Source organism: Streptopelia decaocto (assembly GCF_964273445.1).
Source record: "Streptopelia decaocto genome assembly, chromosome: 15".
NCBI classification, from domain to species: Eukaryota; Metazoa; Chordata; class Aves; order Columbiformes; family Columbidae; genus Streptopelia; species Streptopelia decaocto.
In genome coordinates, this window is record NC_138670.1 from 3,825,661 (window position 1) to 3,848,214 (window position 22,554).

At 46.0% G+C, this 22,554-nt stretch overlaps 1 protein-coding gene across 9 annotated transcripts in view; it reads left to right on the forward strand.

Moving 5' to 3' along the window:
* PITPNM2 (phosphatidylinositol transfer protein membrane associated 2) overlaps nucleotides 1–22,554 on the forward strand; it is a 124,199-nt gene that overhangs the window by 12,730 nt on the left and 88,915 nt on the right. For 8 of the 9 annotated variants that reach the window (XM_082065938.1, XM_082065944.1, XM_082065943.1 and 5 more), the window contains exon 2: nucleotides 1,267–1,366. The gene's annotated coding sequence lies outside the window, so the exon portion shown is untranslated. Of the gene's footprint in view, nucleotides 1–1,266; nucleotides 1,367–13,339; nucleotides 13,453–22,554 lie in introns of those variants that run through there. The other variant, XM_082065940.1, reaches the window with a different exon arrangement.

The following is a 22,554-nucleotide window of genomic DNA, read 5'->3' on the forward strand; positions in this document are numbered from 1 at the left end:
CCGTTCTTTGGATAACCCTTGGGTTGTGAGTGCTGGTCTTAAGGCTCGGATCAGGTCCCAGTTGCGGAGATGCCTTTTAGTGTGGATGTGGACCCAGATCTGGTGCAGAACGTGGCTCCTGCTGCTGGGAAGGACAACTGAGTGAGGGGTATTTCTGCTGCCGGGGAGCTCAGCGAGTTAAAGGAGTTAAAGGCATCTTTAACCTGAGCGGGTGATTTTCAGGAGCCGTCTGATCTCTGCTTTGTGCTACCCGGAGCTGTTGCTCTGCCCTGGCTGTGGTTTGGGGGACAGCAGGGGCAGACAAGCCAAGGATAAACCAAGAAATGAATGGGGAATACACTTGGGGAGATGTAAGAAGAGAGGGGAGGGATGGCTGGGAGGAGGGAGCACATGTGTGTGCACTGATGTGAGAACCAGATGCTTTAAAAGCAGCATGAAAACCAGTTTCCAGTGGTTGGAGGTAATGATGAGACTGCCTGGAGGAGTGTTTTAGAAAGGCAACGGGCTGCTTGGCATAACGAAGCGAACCACACAAGCTGCTCTGCAGGTAACGGTTGCAAGTTCCTTCTCGCCCTCAGCTCTCCTGACAAAAATCAGCCTGGGGGAACGCAGGTGGCGGCCGCCTGCAAAATGAGATGGAAACGGGCTGCCCGGGGTTGACGTTCCCCCCGCTGGATCCGTCCTCCGGGTGCTGCTGGTTCCCCAGCGCCCCTGCCATCCCGCCCCTGCCTCCTGCTCACCCCCTGCTCTGGAAGCGCTTGTGGGGTTTATAAAACTGTTTCCACTCTCAAATGTGGGATCCTGCCCAGGCTCTGGGAGAATGTGGCGATTCTGGAGTGTGCTGGTGTGATTTTTTTTCTTTACTTTTTTTTTTTTAATCATTCACCACCCTATTTAAAAGGGTTAGAGGAGTAATGCCTTGTACAGAGAGAGCACGTGTGAGTGGTCAGTGCAACACGCGTGTGTTTTTATATTTTTTATTTCTTTTTAAATTTCCATGATTTAGAGATGACGATGACTCATGCCTTGGAACGCACTTTAAATCCCCGAGGTGCTCATTGCCGCCTACCATCACGTATTGAATTTCTGACATGCCGGAGGGATGTCTGCAGAGAAACTCTGATGTGCAGTTATAAAATGTTGTAGCTTTATGTTGTTTGCATAGGAGCCATTAGCATGGTATAACTGTGAAAATAATGCAGCTTTCTTCTCGCGGTTGATTTCCCATGGGCATGGCAGTTAAGCAACTGTTTTATCTTCCTCTAGGATGTTGACACATGTGGACCAACAGTGACATCCTTTTTCAGCAATGCCGTCTTCACTCCCTCCTGCATTCAGAAGCATCTAGAGAGATATTTTGCAGAAGGTACGTTCTAGCATTTCGGCTGGATGGCTGTTCTTTTTCTCCTATATTAGAAAGAAAATCATTTAGGTGTTAGTAGGGCGAATGGTAATGAGTCTGATGGATACTGGCTTGGAGAGAGGGGATTAACCTCAGCTCGGGTTCCACTCCAATAGATGCTCGGGGGAAATGCGATAAAATGGAGTCTGGAAGAAGAGCTGTATGAGTTGCTTTGAGAAGGGCTTGGCAGCCACAGGACGTGGTTGGCTTAAATTGCATAGACGTGTATCGGTAATAAACCTCCTCTTAAAGAAAATTCATGCTCCCTGCCTTTTTCTGCTTAGTCAGCATCCTGGTTTATTGTAACTTTCAAATAAATAAATTGAAAGAGAGAAGTGCTGCAGAGGATGTGCAATTAACGTAATTTAAATCTTGTGTGTGCGTCTTTCCCCCCAAAAATCTTAACCTTGTTGCATTTTATCTGTGTTGAAACAAACGGTGTGCAGCCTCTGGTACAACCAGAAAATTATTGTTAATTTCTACCTTTTTTTGCACTCTGAACTTTTAATTGGCTTTACCTTGCCAGGGGGATTGACATGCAGAACTTCCCTAGGAAACAGTGTGGATGGGAAGCAAGTATCCTGTTGTTATTTTTAACAAGTAAATTTTTAGATAGTTTATGCTTTTTATGAAAGTGTGTGCCTGCTGTTCCCTTACACTTTAACCTTTGGAGCGTTGCTTGTGGGTTTATCACCAAACCTCTTTTGTGTGAATTCTAGAGATGTGTATCATGGTGTTAAATCTGCCTATAAAATTAGTGGCTGAGCAGGAGTTTTGCAATAGATGGAGTATCCGCCTTCAGACTGAATGTGTAGTTTTGCATCTTATTTTCCTCCCGTACATTCCTCACCACTCAGTTTGGGGTTTTTTCCCCTCTACCAGAAGGGCTGTGTTTGACTCTTAACCCCACCAAATGTTTCTCATTGAGGTGATACTGTGGTATAACAGATTCCTATTTTTGCTGCCGGATGATGGAACTCAAAAACTGCTGGGTTTTGCTTTAAGAGCGACAAATTGCTGGGAAGAGCAGAGAAGGGATAAATGAGTTGGAATCTGAGGCTGTTTGCGTACCAGGCTGCAACGTGTTTCCAGTTCCTCTGGATTTGTACCTCAGCAGTTACACCGAAACAGCAGCGACACCAGCTCTGTATTATTAATAACCTGCAATCTCTGTACTTGAAAACTAAGGGTGATTTTAATACCTTTGTTATCTCGTGTTGGCAAACTGGCTCCCAGTGAATCCATCGTCGTTCCCCATGTTGATTCCCTTCCCGAAGCGTCTCTCTGCAGGACCGGCAGAGCCAAGGGCTGGTCTGGATGAGCTGCTCCCGCCGCTGCGGCTCGTCCCCCTCCACAACACCCTATTTCCTCGGGAGAGAACCCGGCTGCTTCTCCCGCAGGGTCTCTGGGAACAGGAGCTGCCGTCAGCAGCTTTAACAGAGGAGTTAGTGCCCGTGGAGGCACTAATTGCCATGTCAATTTGTGCTCCTGCGCTGAGGGAGAACATCGATGCCCCAAGAGCTTTGCCTCCCTTGCTTTTGATCATGCACTCCCCGCTTGCTGCCCCGTAGGCTGTTGTAGAGCAGAGCTTGTTTCTCTGAATTAGTGGTAACAGCAAAGAAGAAATGCCATCCTTAGCAGTGTTTAGGGTTTGCTCTGCCCTGAGGTTGTGGCTTTACTCATTTCACTTGCCCGAAGGACTTAACAGGGCTGATGGTCTTTGGTAAGAGAGGTGCCTGAGTGGTCATTAATTTCCTGGGCAGGTGAGGGGGAACTGCCTTCAGAATTGTATTTACTGCAAAATGAACCCGTGTGATTTGCGTCACTAGAGAGCGAGGAACGTCCGTGGGTTGGCAGGTGAGGAACGCAGGGAGAAAAATGGGTTTTAAACCTTGTCAGGGAATGCAGCGCTTGTGAAAACCAAGAGCTGAATAGCAATGTCCGGGAAGATGCTGTAGGCACCGGGTAATTTTCCCCTCCGTTCTGCCAGCATCCCTGTGTAGCCCTTTGGTTTTTTCCACACCCAGAGGCTTTGAATCCAAACTGCTGGACAGAGTGAAAGTGATGGGAGAAGGTTCCTCTGTAAATCATAACCCGGGAGTATTTTGCGTGGAATTATTTCAAAATGTAGGAGTGTGTTCTCAATCCCTGGTGCAAGCGGACAGACGGAGCAGAATCTGAGGGGCGCGTGTGCGTGCACAAGCTTAAGTGGCTGTGGGACCTCGGCGAGGAGCTCATGGGGACGGTGTGATGGGTGGGTGGGTGGAGGATGCTGGTGCAGAACGGAGGTACCTGCTGCTCCATCCCCGTCCAGGGGCACCGCGCCGCCTTTTTGTGTTTCCACCGCTCCTGCGGCTGCAGAGCCCTGGATGGGATGGGGGTGGATGTTCTTCTCTGTAAGAAGAGGCAGAGACTGGTGTTGGGCAGGAGGCTGGTGTATATAGGAGAGGGGAAGGGAGAGGAGGTGAGGCAGGTGGAATTACGGGGCACCTCAGCCTGAGAAGGTGCGAGACGGGCTGGGGACAGGCCTGGTGCCCTGGGGAAGTGCTGTCCCCTCTCAACAGTTTGTGCGCGTCACTGAAGGAACATGTGGTGTCCTGTCTAAAGGAAGCACAGGTTTGGTTTGCAGGTTCCTCTGCTGCCTCGTTAGCACTCCCTGCCCTGTCTGTGTGCTTGTGCCACGCTGTGCTGGGATTTTTAGCTACGTTTCCACCCCTGGCTGTGTGATGTGACAAGCTTTTCCTCTTCCAGAGCCCTGTGCCCTTTTATATGGAAACAAATTGAGGTCGAATCTTACTTTTTCTATACTCTGTACTTACCGGGGGAGTTAACTGTGTGACCTGTGACATATGAATTGTGCCGCTTGTAAGGAGTGAGTTTATGGAAACCAAGTGAATGCAGAGAAGTCTGTCCTCGTGCTGGATCCTTCATAGCCCACGCTGCAAAACGCTTTACAGAGAGTGAGATGGAGGTGATAACACTTCAGAGAGCTGGGGGGTGGCTGCTTTTGTCCTGGCAAGGAGAGGAACCCTGTTTGGCAGCGTAAGGGAGCAGTAGAATTGTGGTGTGTTGAGGTTGTGGGTCAGTGTGGCACTTGTGACAGTGACAGCCAGGGAGCTGCTGATCTATAAGAACGGGGATCTCATAAGGATAGTTATGGCTAAACTGAGTTAGACCCAACAGTCTAGAACATAAATGTTTAGAGTGATACAAAAAGATCCCTTTTCTATAGTCTCCTGTATAATCTGGCACTATGAAGTTTCTGGTGTAAGCATGAGTGAGTCTCTTGGTTGTTTTCCTTCTTTTACAATAGAAACATTAGACGGGAGGAACTGTTTGGACATAATATATTTAACCGAGAGGAAAGAGCTGTGACACTGGTGTGGTTGTAACCACAAACGAACTGACAGTTTCCTGCTGCAAGTAACTTTCTGTAGATCTAAACCTTGTTCATTTTTGTTTGTCTGTGCTGTTTAAATGTCTGAGGAAGATTCCACTGCTTCTAGGCTTCTTATTGCTGCCAGAGTCTTTGTTGCAGTAATTTGGGGGGGTGGTGGCATGAAGAGAGATCATTACAGCACTAATACAAATTCAGGAGAAATCCAAAAGGTTTGTATATTTTACAGTCTTGTAAAAGTCAAGAAATAACACCATTAAATGTGTGTCAGACTGGTTTTTCAGTTACACGTCCGTGTACAAAGCTGTGCTTATTTCTAGGGAGAAAGGATGTAATCACGTGAACCTGCCTGCGTGGCTGAACCTCTTCATGCGATATTTCCATGGCATCATTACTTGTTTCTAACTCTCCTCCCCATCCTTCTCCCCTGTGATGTGTTAAATATCACGGCTGCAAAAACAAGAGCACGTTTTTCCCTGCTGTTCCCATTCCAGCTGGAAAACTTGGACAGATCCTTCCCTTGTGGTTTGCGATACTGTAAATAAAGGCTCGGGAGGTCACACGTTTTCCATCTCAAGTTATTTTGATTCTAGTGCTGGAATTGGGGGAGGGAGATAAATAAGAAAATAAAAAAAGGCAAAACCCCAAACTGTTCTGGCTTATTGTGGGAAAAAGAACTTGTAAATGGAAAGGGAAAACAAGTAGCGGGAAAAAGCCTTTACAAAGAAGACTTAGTCTTTGACTAAAGCTGAGACTTGGAGAGTTAAAGATTTCAAAGGAATCTTCTATTAAGCTTGGAAAGAAAAGTTATCTACAAAGTAAAGGCCCCGAACACCAAGCTCCTGTGGTCTGGTGCTGCTCCTGGACGCTTCTGAAACATTGGCTGTCTAGCTCTAAAGGCACATTAGCATGACTCTATAAGCATATTGGTGAGTAATTTTACCTATGTTCATATGAATATGATTACTCATATGATTAAATATCAGTTAAGTGGGCTTGTAATTGCAGAGGTGAGGGATTTTGGTCGTAGGTCTTGTTGTGATGGAGCTCGTGGTTGGGCCCAGGGCAGCGCCCGCTGGTCCGGGCGCCGTGGGTGGAAAACACAAATGCACGCTCATTGCTGATAAATTATAGCGCTTTGCCTCCTGAAAATCAACACAGCCCGGCGACGTGTTGCAGTGGCTGTTGCTGCTGTTACTCGCAGCTGGTGTCCTACATCTGCAGGCTCGGTTTCCTCAGCTGTGTCCCCTTCCATGGCAGTGTCTGAGGCTTTGGATACTCACAGAGAACATTGCTCAGGTTTAAAATCTATATTTCACATTTTTGCTTTTGATATTTGTTTACTCCTGGTTTGGATTTTCTAAGGAATGAGCTCAGAATAAGGTCCATTGGGCTTTACTCTGGGGTGCTGACACGGAGTGTGATTAATATTGGTTTACAAGGGAGTTTTGAAGAGTCCTTTTCTTGGTAAAGACTCTTTTGTTATATTTTTATCAACACAGGATGCAAAATGTGTATATAATTTGTCACTACAGAACTCTCATTGTACCTTGACACTACAGATGTATTTATTTTTCCATAAACTGTTACATTTATAAACGTACAGCAGGAACCAAAGAGAAACATTCCGCATCTAGATGTTAATCTCCGCACAGGATAGTCTTTTGATTCAATAACTTTTCTTCCTTGATCTTATTTTGCCTTTTTTTTTTTCTTTAATGGGCATGTGACATATGGACATAAAAAATAACGGCCCAGTTTCACCCCTGCTGTAGCTCATTGACGTCACTGAAGCTACAGCAGGGATGGCTTGGCCCAGATTCTTTAAAATAAGACCTGATGAGCAGCCCCTCACGGAAAAGCTCTGTGGAGAAGGTTGTCCTGAGCGCAGCATAGAGCACATCTGCGCAATTCACTGTGACGTTCCATAAAATGCCCTCCCTGTGACAGGGGGCTGGGACCTTTCCTGGAGGGGACAGCAAGGGATGCCCTTGCAGACCTGACCGAACCTTGATAGCGCCATGGAAAGGGGCAATTAATGGAGAGGTGGCCACTTAAAGCAGAGGTGGATCCAGGTGGAGACATGATGCGCTTGGAAGTTGTTGGAGATGTTTCCTCAGCCCGAGGACTGGGCTGGATGTGGTGGAAACTGTGGTAGAAATGAGCTGTGGAAAAGTCTTGGGCCTCGAGCAGCTTTTTAGGAAGATGGTTTGTATCTGTTTTGTCTTCTTGTACTTTGTCCTCATTGCTGCTCAGCCCTTTGCAAGGGCTGAGTGTTGTCCCAAGGTGATCTGAACACAGAAGGGGCACTCCCGGATTCAGCATCTCAAGGTGGGTTTAAGGTGCAGCTGCTTTTCCAGACCATACCACCCTCTTTATAACTTGGCATAGAAATTACAGGGAATATGGGTGAAAGAAGGCAGCACAAATCATGTTGAAAATAGTAGATTTAACCTTGAGCGAAACACTCAGTCTGAATTAAGGTGAAATGTACTTTCAGATCAGAACAAACTGAAAATGGACAAGTGTGAAAGGTTCTCAAGGGCTGGTGACTACTTTCCATTTACTAAAAACGTGGTAGCGATTCGTGGATGGCAGTTCTGAAAGTCTTTACGCTAACTTACAAAGTGAGTGTTTTGCTCACAGTTATTTATAACTGCAGGAAGAAACACCCTTTAGAAAACAGCCAAACCCCCCAGCCTGGATCTGTACTGAGTGAACGCTCGATCACTTTATAGCCAACGCTAATTGCATATAGCATCTTGAATTCAACTGAATTTTTGGTTCTTGGTGGTAATAACTGTATCTGGCCCAGACAGGTTCTGGCACAGCAAGTCCAAGAAATCAGACAGTTGTTTTTCTGATGCCAGACTCTTCTGGTCCACCGACTATGACTGCAGGAACACAGAGTTCCCAAGAAGGAAAACGCTTACTGTGATTTTGGTGACAGCTGAAGCTGACTTGGGGGAGGGAAGGATGAAGCAAATAGCGCTCTTGTCTGCTTATGAGACCGTGTTCATTTGAAGGGAATTTAAGTCAAAGTTTTTTGCAGTTGAAAGCCAGAATAGTGTCAAAGTGACATTGACTAGTATAAATAGTGAAGGGAGAATTAGATCTTTAAAATATATTCAGTCTTTTGATTAGTCATCCAAAACTCCGCTGGTAAGACAGGGAAAGAAATCTGGGCTTAACCTGATAAATGTCCTTCTAACGGTGGAAAAGTCAGAAAACTGGAGAATTTAATTCATGATGCCCAGAGAGACCACGCGGTGGCTGGAGGCAACTGAGGAAGAGTATTTAATGCGAGTGGAAATAGAGGGGGAAGAGGTAACTGAAAACTCTGCAGCCTTATGGGCTTTTAGGAGCAAAAGATATTTGATGTCATGCAGGTCAGGGTGATGTTAGCTGCTTTTCCATAGAATACTCCCTTATCTGATGAAACTATCCTGCTTGCAGATTGTCTTTCCTTGTATTGTCTTCCCTCATCCCTTTTGAGCTCCCGTATGTCATTGTGGGTGGAACTATTTGGGGTCTAATCCTATTTCCACTGAGACCAAAAGCAAAACTTTGTAGATTTAAAGAGAACCCACCCAAGGACTTCAGGTGGAACCTCCACCATCTCTCTGACCACTCTGATGAGCAGCATGGGTTGAATATTTATGCCAGATCCAATAAACGCTTGATTATTGGAGAGAAGGGTTGAAGGGGAGATTCTACTTGAGTAAGCGAATGTATGAAGATCCTCAGGTTGTTTATCTCTTCGACTGAGCCATAGCAGTTAATTTTCCAGAGGCAGGCTACCTTGAGCTGGGTCTTAGTGAGAGGACAGGAATGATTAACTTCTGGGATATATAGTGTAGAGATCTTTGTCTTAATAATCAAAAGTGTTTCTTTTGGATGAAAATGATGTTCAGGAAGGCGTAAAATTGTCAATGGGCAGCAGCTGGCCGGCGTGTCTGCCCTCACACACACAAAGCACGTACATCCCCGTGGGCCGAGCGCAGCGTCCTCGCACGGCGCTGCGAAATTCTGCGCTCCAGCCAAGTTTTGCTTTATGTCCTTTGAGACGTCATTGCGTGGATGTGCACATCGCACAGATGTCCCCAGGGCGCGCGTGGGTCATCGGTGAGATAACCTCGGCACTAACAGCGTTGTGTCACGACCGCTTCTGATCGCATCGCGGCTTCGCGGCTTCCAGTGGAAACTGGCCAGAAGGTACCGGTTCTCACCGAGCCTGTACGTTCTGCAATGCGAGTTTGCGTTCATCTCCGTGCAGAGAGGAAGATGCACCAGCAGATGTATTGACAGATTCTCTCGTGTATCCATTTTGTTTACGGAGGATGATGAGTTGAAATCAATATGCAGATCAGGAGCGCTCTGAGTATCTAAAGAGAATCCTCTGACTGTGCTGGTTCTGCATCATCCCAGCAGTTACGTTTATGTAAAAAAATAAAAGAGGGGGAAGCAAATACCGTATTCAGATTAGAAAGGAATTTGGGGAGGGAGCTCTAGAGAGAAAGGGCTGAAAAGAGAACTCTCAGTTTATTTGATTGGCAATTTTAGTCTGTCCTGAGTGATTTAAGTGTTAACCTCTCAAGCAGTGCATCAGTTCATCACCTACGAAGTACTTCGGTTCTGTTGGATGCTCTGAAGTCCTATAGAGGCCCATACTGTTCAGCTATGTTCTTAAGAGCTTATGGTGAACCACAAAGAATGAGGAAAGGGAAACTTTCTGACAGTGCTATTTGTGTTTATAAAATAACTGTCTAAGAAAATAACCTCGAAATTAATTTGAGCTACTCCAATGATTCTGGTTTGTCTACTAATTCTTCTGTATGTAGCCAGAACACAAATCTACCAATAAAAAAAATTGGTTTTTTAAATTATTATTTTGAGGTTTATGTTGGTGAGTTATGTTTCTAGGTAACTGAAGGTTATTTCTGGGAAGCGCTGCCAGTGTGCTTGTTAACATGTGACTAGACCCAGGTCGAGTCCCTTTTGGAAATGTGGCTGTTCCTGTGTATCCGTGGTGAGGGGCAGCGACTGTGCGAGTCCTCCCAGTTCGCTGCCCACGCTGGGCCTGGAAATAACTCTGTCAATAGCAGAAATGTCACAGCAGGAATGACTCGCTGGATGTGCCCAGTGCCGTTTATCTAAATGAGCTGTGATCTCGGATTTAACATGCTGTTTCGTAGCTAAGATAAGAGGCATATGAATTAAGGTTACTATTGGAAAAAAATAGAGGGGTGCTGATATAAATACTTCTGTGAGGCGTTTAGTGGAGCATTAGCAAGTCTTTTATATTCATGAACAATAGTGGTCAAAGTAGTATCCTGTAAAAGATGCTTTCCACATGATACGAACTCCAGTCATTAAAAAAACATGAATCGGATTAAGAGTTGCAGGGTTTTTTTTAATTTGCCGTTTGAGCGTTCAGATGTCAGTGGAAGCTTTAATCAGCAGCTCTGCTGGCCAGAAACTACTGTGTGCAATGGAAGCGTCAGAGATGCTCCTGTCCGAGTGCTTTAGGGGCTCCCCAGGAGGTTACTGCCCCGCAGGTACTGGCTTTTCAAGGCTTTAGGAGCACACTTGTCCCTTTGTGGTCACATCAGCAGCAGCCAAGGGTGTCCCTGCGGTTTGCAAAGCTGAGGAGATGCTCGCTGGAGGTGGGTGCCAAAGAGCTGCCCGCGCCTGAGCCTCCCGCATGAGACAATGCAGCACCTCTGGCACAAATCACAAAGTCTGGTATCAATGGTTGGCCGCTGACTATTGACCACATGGTCTCTTAGGCAGTTGTTTGATGCCATTCTTTCAGGTGGATTTTTGAAATACTACTTCTGGTCGTTTCGTCTGTGAGTGGAGCAAATTTCTCAAGCCATTTCTCTTTTGTTTCAAGTCAGCCTTTTGGTCTGTGCTCTCCATTGCGTTTAGCACCCTACTGCGTTTCCTGGGATTCGGGGAAGAGGGTCTGAGGGCGGTAACAGCAATGACAGACGTTAACATCTCAAAGTTTTCTGTCTGTATGCTTACCGTGCAAAGTGTCACCTGTTGTAATTGATTTTGCTGTTTGTGTCAGAGGCAGCGACGAGCAGTTCTGTCCCTCCCTGTGTTCTGAGGACGCGGATGCTCCATTGCGCTGGTACCGGGGGTCTCACTGTGAGGAGCCACAAGCAGCAGCACCTGGAGAGTGTCCCCTTGGCAAGGTGCTGGTGGGCAGAGCCCTCCTGTTGTGCAGAGCTCAACCCGGATAACCCGGAGGGAAGGGGCTGTCCCAGCGCTCTGGCTGCGCCGAGGGGCTGATCTGTGCTCAGGACTGGGCGGGCGGCTGTTCCTTTGCAGGTCATGGCCAAGGCCAAGCGCGTATTCCCAGGGCAGACGGCGGGAAGGTCAGGAGGTGGAATGGCAGGAAGCAGTTTCATGATCCTGAGCTGCCGCTGATGGAAAACTGCCCTTGTTTTGAGATCTGAGCTTGTTCTGTGTTGGTGAGGATTGTATTTAATTCCGTGGTGTGTTCCGTGCGGTACCTGCCGTCTCTCTAGACAGCTGTACTTAGTCTTATTGTTATCACCATGGCTGTTCACTAGTGATAAAGGCCAAGCTGAAGAGGACAGGGATCCTGATACTTGGGAACTGGGCTTTAATTTGGGTTTGTCTGTTGTAACAAACAGAGTCAAGACACTATGTGGATCTGCTTCCTTCAAGACCTAAATTATGCTTTTATTGACTCCTCAGGCTTTGGGAAATCATGGTGGAAGAATGTAGCAAAACCACTGGGAAAACTTCCCCACTTCTTAGTGTTAAGAGCTGCCTCTTATAAATTGAAATAGCTCCCTGCGCCGTTCCCTTTCCATTATTTTAAATATGAGCTAGTCTGTATGATGAATAGATATGTTAACTTAATAGTACAGTTGCTTTAAATCAAGTGGCTTTATTGCTGGTGGTAGCTCTGGATATTCTGCCCAGCAGAGACCTGTTGATGTTGCATCTTTTGTGCTGTGGCCACCTGGCACTGGCCTTCTCTCGCAGAAAAGCAGGATTTGGGTAACTCACCTTACACGAGCAGCCGTTCAGAATTCTGCCTGCCATGCTAATTCAAAGGAAAGCAGCAATTCTGTAGCTCCTTTCATGAATTCCATCACGCACACCCTGGCCGTGCCACCCACCAGCCTTCCTCACCTGCAGAGTCTGCCTCTGCTGTAGCAAAGCCCAGCCTAAGAGCCGAGCTCGGGTGAGCGCAGGCTGCCGGCTGGTTTTAGCAGCCTGGGGTCCGAGGTGTCGGCTCTTCTCAGCTAACCCAGCTAATGGATGCTGCTTCCTGACGTAAGAGCAGATGAGAAACTCTGGCCCAGGGGCTAAGCTACATGGAGCTGCGCTTTCAGAGGTTAAGCTGATTGCAGATCTCTCATAAATAAATCTTTCTGTATTAATAAATAAATGCTTGCAATAGTTGCATTATTATAGGGCATGGAAGCTTTCGGAAAGAGAAATTTCCCGAATGAGCCGATTCTGCAGTCTCTGCTGGCTTTCAAAGATCGGTGTCATTAATTGAGTTCTGCCTTCTCCATTAGATTGCAGCATGTGCTCTTTGCTTGCATGTATGGTTGATGCACTTGAAAGACTGTGGAAAAAGATAAAATATCCAGCCGGGTTATTGGGTGGTTTTGGGGAGACTGGGCGGCCTTTTAATGTATCTCTCCTGTACTTGGGTCTTTGAGAAGGGGAAGGTTTCCCGCTGGAGCCGGTGTGGCCGGTGTTGGTGGCTGCAGAGAGCTGGCTGGGTGTCTGCTGCTGACTCATTCTTCCTGCTAAATTTCTCTTAAAAGAGAAAAATTCCCTTGTCTATATGTTACAAATAGTCAGATTCCTCTTTCTACAGGGAATTATACTTGTTGGAAATCGATCTCACCTAATCCAAAGCATTCCACATGTAATAATTAAGATCTACTTAATTTCCACACTTGATGGGTGGGGAGACAATAGCTTGTTCTTTGTTTTCAAAAGACAAAGCACAGTTTCAATCTTACCAATGTTACATAAATGCCGTATTGCAGCCCGCCCTTATTAGCCACTGATTAGAGGGTCCTTTGTGAAGTGTTGTCTGTTTCTGACATAATTTAATTAATATGGAACCAGTAAAATTCCTATGGAAACAAAACAGGAGCAGATTTCATACCACATAAATGTGTGTTCTGGGCTATGAAAGTGAACACAAAACTGATTTCTTAATGGGACCGCTAGAAGCACAAACAAATCTACAGAGACATGGTTGTATGCCTCAGCTAGAAATGTATGTTTGTGGATATAATTAAACTTGAGTTAATAACATATTGTCCTCAGTCTTGGCGAAGAACCATGTTTGGGCTGTGGCTACGTGTCCAAAGCATTTTGACTAGATTAACTTCTCCGTGCAGCGTGGTCTGGAGCTTTCAGAGCACTTGGGCAGCTGCCGCGCGTTCCAGCTCGTTCCTCGCGTAGCTCGGGGAGCACGATGAGCCCTTTCCTGCAGATGGATGGATGATGGAGACCGGGGGACTGTCCCCAACCTGCGTAGGAGGCGGTGGGTGAGCTGGAGAGACACAGTTCAGCAGCGCTGCGTGAGGAAGGGCGAAGGTGATGCTTCACGATTCACTTTTTGCATTGCAAATCCTGTTTTGTAAGTAAGCTGCTTCCACTGATGCATTAAATGATTTATTATCTTTCAGAGCTTTTCTTCACCGTGGAAAAAAACAAAAGATGATCAGTGGGTTTTTTGTAAAGCTCCGTGCTGAACATTACTTGATTAAGTTGTAATTTTGAAGTGACGCATTTGGGCATATAATTTTCAAGACCATGTTTGGTTTCAGGGATCATAAATACTGATTCCAACCATAATGAAGTGCTGTGCTACTTACCATGTTCCTATCATTGTGTGTGTCCTTTGTTTAAATTATTAAATCACAGTGGCTATAGCCATAATAATGTGGTTGTTTTATGTCTTGGAACAGGGGAAAATAATTTTATTTAGTTGGAATAATGTAATTGTAACATGCCTCTGGGTTGGAGTTAAAGGGGGAGGTGGTACACGTGGCTGGCAAGACAATGTTCTTCTCTTGATGATTTTCTGCAGCAATTCCACCACTGTGAAGTGGCAGCATATTTGTTTTTAATGGAACAACTTGCGAGTGAACACGGGGATGTTTATGGTGACGAGGGAAGCAGTAGGAAAACAGAGGCTGTAAAATCCCCCTCGTTAAGGGTAGCGAGTGGGTGATTGTCTCAGTCGGGTGCATCTTGGGGGAGGAGGTGTAGGATCTGAGAAACTCAAGGCATTTTGGGCAAAGCGCTGAACTTTGCGTCTCCGATGACCATCGGTGGGTTGAGCTGCTGCCTGAGATCCGCTGGTGCAAAACGCTTTACAGATCAAGCGTTTATTTCCCCTTTTGAAGAGAAGAGATGTGTGATGGTTTCTTGAATCAGGATGGCTGCACCAATTCGGATATAATTTGATAAATGAAGCATAAAGGCCCATTGAATGACCTCCTGTTAAATGCAGGAGTGCCTGAACCATTTGTGCTTTAGATCTTGCTCCACATCTTTGTATTTCCTGCTCATGCTGTTTGTTAAAGGAATCTCCTGTGCCCTGTTGGTTTTGGGCTGATAATGGATAGCGAAGTGGTGCATGCTGAAAAGAGTATTTCTGTATAAATAAAGCAGTGTGCTTCTCTTCGTGTAAAGTGTCTCGCGGATATGGGGCAGAAACCCTTCTGTTTTCCCCTCTTTTTTTTGTTTGTGTTTGAGCCCTGAAATATGTTAGTGCTCTTTACGTACCCCCTCCAAGTCCAGTTTGTTGGGGCATCCCATCCTCCCTGGGAAACCTCAGGCTTCTGTGGCTGCAGCACAGGCTGCGGTTTCTTTCCAAATGAATCATGAGGGTTTTACAAGCTGTAAAACTTCTCCGGGGAGCTGACGGGTGTGACCCAGCTTACAGAGCTGAATATACCCTGAATATCTGATGCTTTTGGCTGCCAGCAGGAATCTCCCCCTCTCCCTTCAGACAGGACGCAGCACAACCCTCTTGCTGGGGCTGCCCCGAAGCTTTGCTGCGACTCCCTCAAGGACAAGGTGTAGGAAGTGATAAAACTTCGTTAGTGTTAGTTCCTTTAGTTTGTGTAACTTTCTTTATGAGGAACGAGCTTATGCATTTGGAGGACAGGCGTTTACCGTCTCTGCTGGGCTGCAGCACCGAGGTACGTGATGTGTGGTCCCGCTGTCACCACCTGGACCTGGGACGTGTGAGCAGCCCTGGGTCATCCCCTGGTCTGTGGGATGTGTGCTGGGCTGGGAAAAGCTGGAAATCCAGGGTGTTGCCGGTGGTTCCGAGCTCCGGGTAGGGGCCCGTTGAGCGTGCTCCTTGTGCGGTGTCACCGGTAGATTTTCCTCTCTCTGACGCGACTCCAAAGCGATTTGGCTGCCCCAAGGAGAGACGTAGGGCACTGGCCAGGAAATCTGGAGCTGGCAGTGACATGGAGCTGGCAGAGGACAAACCAGGCAGGTAGGAACTGTCAGGAGCTCTGGGAAATTAGAGGGGATTTTTTTGTTGTTGATTTGTTTTTATTCCCTGGCATATGTCAAGAGTCGGTGGTTCAGAAGGGGAATACCTGGCACAGCGTGATGGCAGCTTACCCAGCTGCTTTTGCCAGAAGCCTTTGGACCTATTCTTCTCGGTGTAAATAAAGTCAAATAAATATAACTCTTGTTACTATAAATAAAACTAAATGGGTATGATTACCTTGAGTCCCTGGATGCACCTTACATGGTCTGCATTTCTTCCTTTTCTCCCTCTGTAGGCAATTAATGGAGAAAGGGGGGACCATCAGTGTGCACAGGCTTGAGCCAGGCAGCGTGACGGCTCATAATAACTTTCTCCTAAGATAAAAGAGATATTTTTATGGTTTGAATTTTTTATTTGCCTTGCCCCCTGGTGGGAGAGAATTACTGGTGATGATAGTTGGTAGACTGGCTCCTGTTGGGAAGCACTGAATGGAGGAAGGATTTATTGAAGGAAATGTGTGGCTAATTCCTTGATAAGCACTTTTTTTCCCCCGTATTTAAAGAGGTTGTTTATAACTAAGAAACCATTAGCACCCGGGAGGTAATTTTGTTGTAGCAGTACCTTATTGAATGAAAGCTTGGTAGTCTGTTGCTGGATGGAGGCCTTGGGAACAGATAATACTGTACCTAAGTTGTTAGGGTTTTTTGTGGGGTTTTTTTCCTCCTTTTCTTTAAATGAAGGTTGGTGCAGCTCCTTCCCATGCAGTTTAAAGAACAGCTTGGTGAGGTACATGTCAGCATTTGAATTATGCTTTTCATTTCTTGTAACGAATTCTAATGTTCTTCTCTCACCCCCAGGGTTTCTAGAAGGTTTCTCGACAAATCTTCCCCCTCACCCCCTGCAACCCAGAGACAAAAACCCAAGAGCTCCTTTGCATGCTGCCCGGCTGCTTTGCTTCTCTCTGATACTGTTAGAGAAATGCTGTGATTTTTTCGCAAAGGTTATTAAAATGGGGGTGGCAGAACCACGCCGTAAAGGGTCCTGGTCAGGTTAGTGCCCACAGCTCTCCCTGTACTGTGGAGCAGTCAGAACTCATCAGTGTAAAACCTTCCCCAGCAAGGGAGTAAACAACACAGATTAACTGGTACAGGATGCTGAGCGCTCCGCATCCCTTACGTGAAGTGGATTTTGTTGCTTCTGCCTCGAATACTGACCTATACTAATAATTCTATTTTTAAACAAACTGCCAGGTTTTCCCCACGGTAGCAGTTAAGAGATCGGAGGTAGAAGTGCATGGCAAAACCAGAGTATGGTGAAGATGGAGGATCATTGCTAGAGCAGAGCACCTCTTTGGTTTAAAATAATCTTTCATGTGCTCAAAGAAAGGGTAATATGTTCCAAATTATCTCCACCCTGCAACCTTTTGAGCTGTTGCTGCAGGACGGCGAATGCAAAACGTCTTTTGGTGGAAAAAACGGTGAGGAAGGTCATGTGTATTTTGCGTCTTCCCCCTTCTGTCCTCCAGATAAAGCATGTTTGGGCTGGAGTGCTCTGAGCTACCCAGGTGCAGAGGATTTTATGGATTCTCCATATTGCCAGCCCTAATTTTAGCTCCACTCCGCACGGTTCGTGCCAATACTCCCCCACTCGCATTTGCACTTTGGGTAGCGGTTATTACACAGCGTGAGCTCCGCACACGTGCCGCTCCTCCCGCAGCTCCGCTGGCAGCAGCTATTTGTATTCCCCACAATAAAACCGTGGGGTTTGCGTGGGGCCGGGGCCGGTGGGAGGACGCGAACGCGTCCCTGCGGAGCGTGGCGGTGTCGGAGGCAATTGGATGGGAGGAAAAGGGGAGAGAGCTCTGTAATTCCTTCTGCTTTTCATTGAAGTGGAGGAATGGCTCCGCGTCGCGGGTTGTGTTCTCGCGCGCGCTTCTGCTCGGAAACGACTCCCAGTCCAATTTGTCAAGGCAGAGACTTGACGTGAGTCCAAATGCACTTGACAATAGTCTCTCCGCTGTCAGAACCTCTCCTCGTTCTGCGATCAAAACAAAGCTCCCCAGTAACGCTCTTTCCTTCCTTCCTGTGGCACTTAAGAAGGACTCGGCATCCCGGAGCTGTTCTGGGGAGGAAGTTTTTGACTGTATTCAAACCATTTTTCCATTTGAAAATTTGACAGAGCAGCGCATTCAAAACAAGATAGCCACGGAGAAACGGTTTGGATTTATGCTGCCTTTATTTGGATCGCACAAGATTTTATTTACTGATAGCGTCCAAAGGGAGCTGTCGAAATATTGCAGAAAGAGTGAATGCGTCCATTGTGGTAATGTGCTTTTGATAAATGCATTATGGCATAGTTATGAAGTCAGGAAGAAGCCTTAATTACTGTTATGAAGCCATTAGAGTCTAAAGCAGCAATCTGAGCTCTTGTTCCAATTGTGTTTTATATTTCTTCGCCAAACACTTCAGCACAAAAAAAAAAAGTGCTTGTTTTAGAAGATAATTTATACCTTTTATTTCCTTTGCCTTTTTAAAATGGTGCCGAAGCGACGGTGAGCGCTTGAATATGGTAGCAGTGAGCTCCATGGATTCACATAAATAAAAATACAACCTTTACACTGAGTGTGTACTGCTCCCATTGGCAGGGAAGCCAACGCCATATGAGCTGCTGACAGTTTTCTCCTGTTACCTGTGCCCGTATAGCATAAGAAATGGCTGAACTTGATTCTCCCCTCTTAATAAAAAGGGGGAAGGGGGGACAGGCAAGAGAGAGCGAGGGCAGAATTGGTTTCTGGGGCTAGGGAAGGAGAAAGACTCGTCTTGGAATGCTTTTTATGAATTAAAATTGCTTTGGGAGATCAGTCTGTGTTTATAGTCTGCACATGGGGTCAAGAAATGACCGTTCCCCACTGTCCCCGCAGACAGAGCCCGCGCCAGCTTACGGGCGAGCAACCGCAATGCAAACTATTTGGGGCTTTCTATCCTTATACCAGCAACATGTGCAAAGGGGGAGTTTCATTTTCATACATTTATTGTATTTTTATTTTTTAAATTATTCAGAGAAAGACTGTTCAGTGCTCAGTCACCTGTTTTTTAGTGCTTAGCGAATGGTCTTTAACTCCCCAGTAGTGCATTATTTATAGCAGGTGTTAATTTAATAGAGTGAACTTTGTTACCCTTCAGGATACAAGCATCTTAATTTAAAAACAAAAACTGACAAAAACATAGTTGTAAATCAAAGGTTAACAGGCATAACAACATGAAGGTATTGTTTGCTCGGTTGTTAAATTGCTACTGTGCTGCTTTCTTACATGGAATATTTCTTCAGTGACAGGAGGGTTAGGTACAAGTTGTACTGTTATGAGAAAGGAGGAATGAACCTTAGTTTTTAGTGGTTTTCTAAAGCCAATTGCGTCTAATAATTGCAGTGCACGGATGCTTTTGAGGGCAACAGTGGGAAGCACCATCAGCAATGCTCATTTTATACGGGGTTCCAGCTGCATTTTGTCCTCAGTTTGGGTTCCGGCTCGTGGCCGTTTCTCACCAGCAGAGTGAGGCCCTTTGCTCACAAGATTTTGGTGAAGAAAACACCAGTTGAAGGGGTTCAGCCTCTTCGGTCATCACTCAGATCACTTCAGAGATCTCAGGAACATCTGCTCAGTACTTGGAGCCGTTTTGTCCTTTCGCAAAAGCGTGTTCATCGTTGCTGTGGGACAAGGTCTGATGTGGTTTATGAGGGTTGTGCTCGTAGACTGTTTTTCTGGTTTGATTCAGATATCGGCAATTTAAAAAAACAACAACAAAATACTAAACACACACACTCCCAAACACTTAACTATTCCCAGGCTGTGTTGTCTTTCTGTGTGTGCTTGCAGCATACTGAGCTGGGGAAGGTGATGATGATAAATATTACTGCCTTGTTTCCGAAAGCTGTTGGGTACAATCTCTCGCTGCAGCATCTGAAGTATTACTGGAAATACTCCGAACTGTTATAACAACATCTCTGGTGTAATTTTGCTTTTCCAAAAGTCTTTCCCTTCCCCCTATTTCTGGGTAGCAGACTGTAATTAGCAGCGAGATTCAGGTGTTGGTGAACGTGCCAGGCTCTTGAATCACGCAGCACATAGCGAGTGCCGAGATGTTCCCCTTCCTTCAGATTAAAACATTAATTCTCAGGTCGCACTGGTAGTGCTGCCGCGGTTTTCATGACGTTTGTGTATTTCCAAACTTAAAATGCTTCCAGTTGTGATGTTTGTCCTGATTGACTGTTTGTTACAGGCTTTGGTGTTCTGAAATTTGGGTTGACTTCTTGAAATCTGGTGTATGGCATTAAAATTTGCAGAGCGCTGTGTCTCTGTAGAGTGACAATGCTCCAGGTTAAACCTGAGCACTACTACCCCCAAGGAGATGGGCTGAGTATTTTTTCCTCTCCAGTGTACTCTACTCGGAGTAGTTCTACAGTTAAAATTAATACATCTTTATGTGGTTAATCTAATACCTATTATTTCCTCTTTGTTTCAAATTGGAGTAGTTTGGGCCTCTTCATGCTTCAGAGATCTAATTGAACTGAAGTTGTTCACAAGTATAAGCTTATGGATGTATTAGCTGGTTAACCTGTAGCTCTAAAGAACCGCTTGAAGGGTCCAGAGAAATTTAACAAGGTGATTTCCCCACTTGCCACATCTGGTCCACATCGGGTTCTGTTGGGTTGTCGTCGTTCCAGCCGGTCTCACCAGCCTTCAGCGTAGCTCGTCCTAAACTGAGGATGTATTTATGTACTCGAAGGATGGAGTTGATGTCTAACTTGCAGTCTGGTGCTGCTCCACAGTTTTCTGATTTGTTAATATTTTCATAGAAGGCGCCTGGAGCTCCTGCAGTGGTGTCGCAGGGCTTGAGTTTCCCTGGGCAGGTGTGTGTCTGTCCCTGCCCCAGGGGGGATTTTTAGGCAGTTCAGCTCTGTCCCTTGCAGAATTTCCCCAGGATGTTGTGCCCCAGCCCCACGCACGCGTTGGCAGATGCTGAAACCAACCATTTGTCTTCAGGCATTTGGGGCAAACGCCAACAGAAAATGGCACAGAGGACAAAAAGTAAATTGGCCTTCTAAAATCCTTTCAGCTTTAAGTATTACAGATATAATTAGAAACACAGGCAAAGATTATTATCCTATAAGTGCCTTTCTAGTCTGTTCTGCTTTTGTAACCTTTCTTTTTTCATCCGTCATTCTGTCTTGCTGCATTGTTTCTGCTTGCAGCCTGGCGTCTCCACCACCATGTCCCATTGCTGCCTTAACGCTTTGCGCCGAGTCTGTTTGCTTTTCCCTGGTACTTACGTCATCGCTGTCGTCTTTTGGCTCTGGATTGGTGTTCCCGTGAATTCACCATCATTCAAACAAATAGGTAGTTCTCTTTACTGCAAGAAAATGCAGCGCTGCCTTCTGCAGCTGCTCACTCCCAAGCTCCCCGGGCTGCACATCTCCCCATTCTGCTACTTGGTAGATTGATGTATTATGATTATGATTATTATTATTTTTCAATTGCATCAGAAGTGAAAAGTTGAAGCTTTGTGTGAATTGGTCCCTGTAGGTGCCATTGTGTGAAGCAGAGGGGTCCATAGGAGCGGGGGTGCAGCTCCTATGTCAGGCAGGCGCTGCCTGTGGATCATGGAGAAGCACCGAGTCCTGCGAGAACACACCCCAGTTTGTCCAGGGATTGCCCACATCGTCTTTATGTCCTTTTACACTCAACAGAACTGTCCCCCAATGGACACTAAAGCTCAAGGAGGGGAATATTGTGGAGTCTTTTGTCCCTGCTCTGTCCGTAATCTGTTGCAGCAACACTTTAGGTCTCTGAGGCTTGTTCTGTTCTGAAAAGCTTTTTTGGCAGAGCCATCTCCCTTAGAAGTGTCGTTTGCACCAGCACTGCCCAGCCTGGCAGTTGCTGTGGTTGGAGCGGGCAGTTCTCAGTCAGCAGGATCCCCTCTGCTCTGGGGCTGCATCTCCCTCCCCTGACCAAAAAAACCCCACAAACCCCAACCTAAAAAAAACAAACCCCAGACAAAGAAACCAACCTCAAACAAACAAGAAAGCCACCCAAAAAAGACCCCCTGAGTGGGAAGAGGATGTGCCGGTCGAGCTCAGATGGCAAAGCCCTTCCCCGTGTGCGCCCTGTGGTACCCAGGAGATGGGTCCCCTGATGGTGCGTGGGGGTTCTGGTCTCCAAAGATGTTTGTACAGGATCCTATGGCTCTTCCTCCCCAAGGTTATTACCCACTGCGACTCTTCAGTGTCATTTTATATATGCATTTATGTATGTTTCTGTCAGTGTTCAGTGACTATTGATGCTCAGCAGCTCTAAGACTGGGGTGTCTTGGGCACCCAGAAAGGAGCAGCAGCTCCTTGTAAAACAAACTCCCCTAAAACACTCATGTTTGTTATTTCTCAGGTAGAACCGAGACGTTCGGCCCTGCCCAAAGGGAGATCGATGGTGTGTTTGGGTTCCCTGTTGCTTTCTGTGTACACGAGTGTGCTTATTTTATTTAAGGAGTTGGTACATAATCAGTCTTCAAATTAACTGACTGCCTGTTGACTTGTCACCCTGTGAATGAAAACACATTGCTTGTAATTTGTTTGACATTATTCTGTCCTGTTGTCAGGCTTCTAATTACATTTAGAACATAACCCAGATGTCTGTCTGTCTCCTTCTGTCTCTTTTTTATGGTTATTATTATTATTTATCTTTTAATTGTAAAACATAGAAGGAAATATTTCTCTGAAGTGATGGAAGTCTGTTTGCTCCTCTGTCTTTTTGGGAGATGAGTAGGTGGTTGCAGGTTTATCTCTTAAAAAACTCTGTTCCTTTTCAAATGAAGTGTCAGTTTGGGCATCCAAAATCCCAAGTCCCTTGTGCCTTTGGATCGACCTTCTGTGTGCTTCAGGGCTATTGAAATGTGTCTCTATTTGCATTAAAATGTTTCTCTAGATACCGCTTTCTAAAAATGATCACATTCCCCACCTTATTTATTTTTAAAGAAGAGATAAATTGCTTGTGCTTTGCGAAGATTAAAATGTTAATGTATTTAAAAGTACCAGTGGAGGAGAGGCGAGGCAGGAGGGGTTGCCCTTTCAAAACGCGCACAAGTGAGCAATCTCTTACTGAACCCATTGGCTGAGCACGTCATATTCCTTGCCAGCATTGGCTTTTGATAACTACCAAAGGAAAACTCAAGC